This window comes from Suncus etruscus, chromosome 17, assembly GCF_024139225.1.
Source record: "Suncus etruscus isolate mSunEtr1 chromosome 17, mSunEtr1.pri.cur, whole genome shotgun sequence".
Taxonomy (NCBI): domain Eukaryota; kingdom Metazoa; phylum Chordata; class Mammalia; order Eulipotyphla; family Soricidae; genus Suncus; species Suncus etruscus.
In genome coordinates, this window is record NC_064864.1 from 40623827 (window position 1) to 40625536 (window position 1710).

The 1710-nt window shown below is 41.8% G+C and overlaps 1 non-coding gene across 1 annotated transcript; it reads right to left on the reverse strand.

Annotated features, from left to right (window-relative positions):
• Positions 1–869: 869 nt before the first annotated feature.
• LOC125995486 (U6 spliceosomal RNA) lies at positions 870–981 on the reverse strand. The gene has a single exon (XR_007491003.1). It is a non-coding gene; the product is annotated as a U6 spliceosomal RNA (small nuclear RNA).
• Positions 982–1710: the final 729 nt, after the last annotated feature.

Consider the following 1710-nt stretch of genomic DNA (forward strand, 5'->3'; position numbering starts at 1 on the left):
GATCTCTAAGGAATAGGCCCTGACCACCATCTGGTGTGGCCCAAAGCCAAAAAATAATAATATTTTTAAGATATTATGGTTAAACATATTTTAAAGTTAAACAAATACAAAAAAGATACAAACTGGGGGCCTGAGAGATAGCATGGAGGTAAGGCATTTGCCTTGCATGCAGAAGGTCAGTGGTTCAAATCCCGGCATCCCATATGGACCCCCGAGCATGCCAGGGGTGATTTCTGAGCATAGAGCCAGGAGTAACCCCTGAGCGCTGCCGGGTGTGACCCAAAAACCAAGAAAAAAAAAGATAAAAACTAAAAAAATAGAAACTATGGCTCATATACATAATGAAATGATACTCATATACATAATGGAATGATTAAGAAAATATGCAATCATGAATTTACTGTATTGTGAATGTATAGTGCTGGCTAAAGTTAGATTGTTGGGGACAGTCACAGAATAATCTCACTTATATGTGGCATAACAAATGCCCAAAGTCAACAAAAGCTGAGAACTGGTCTTTAATAGGAAGCTTACTACAGAGGCAGGATTGGGGGCATGGGTTACTGGGACAATAGTGAAGAGAATTAAAAACTCTGGTGGATGGGGAGCTGTCATATTTTATGTGTGAAACCCTACCACCAAGTTTTGTAAAATACAGTGCCTAAAATAAGAACAATTTGGGGCTGGAGAGATAGCATGGAGGTAAGGCGTTTGCCTTGAATGCAGAAGGTCAGTGGTTCAAATCCCAGCATCCCATATGGTCCCTGAGCCTGCCAGGAGCGATTTCTGAGCATAGAGCCAGGACTAACCCCGGAGCGCTGCCGGGTGTGACCCAAAAAAACAAACAAAAAATTAAGAACAAATTTTTTTTTAATATGGAACACTTCACGAATTTGTGTGTCATCCTTGTGCAGGGGCCATGCTAATCTTTACTGTATCAAAGAACAATTTTTTAAGTGTTACCATTGTTCTAGTTTTACATTTTCAAATGCCACTTATTCACAGTAGGCATCCCAAAGAACATACAATTAGTTACAGTTCTTTCTATTGCAGCTTGTGATTCTAAAGTCTGCCCATAATAGGTGTTCAGGGAACATCTACTGCCAGCAATAAAATTTTAATATTCAAAAAATATTGAATGTCCATATACAACATGAAATAAAAGAAGCTAGATAAAATTATTTACTTTGTGATTTCACATATTTGAATATCAATAAAAGATAGTGGTCACCTGACTGCTGGAAGGAGTGTCTGGAATGTTGGAACATGGGTGACATGGAAGCATATAGATGTAAAGGTGCTATTCTTCAGAAAGAAAAGCGGGGCAGAACGATAGCACAACAGTAGGGTGTTTGCCCTGCATGCAGCTGATTCAGGACAGATGGTGGTTCGAATCCCGGCATCCCATATGGTTCCCCAAGCCTGTCAGGAGTGATTTCTTTTTTTGGGGGGGGGTCACACCCGGTAGTGCTCAGGGGTTACTCCTGACTCTATGCTCAGAAATCGCTCCTGGCAGGCTCAGGGGACAATATGGGATGCCTGGATTTAAACCACCGACTTTCTGCATGAAAGGCAAATGCCTTACCTCCATACTATCTCTCTGCCCCCCCCCAGGAGTGATTTCTTAGCACAGTAGTAGGGCATTTGCCTTCCATGTTGTCAACCCAGGACAGACCTGGGTTCAATTCCCAGCATTCCACATGGTCCCCT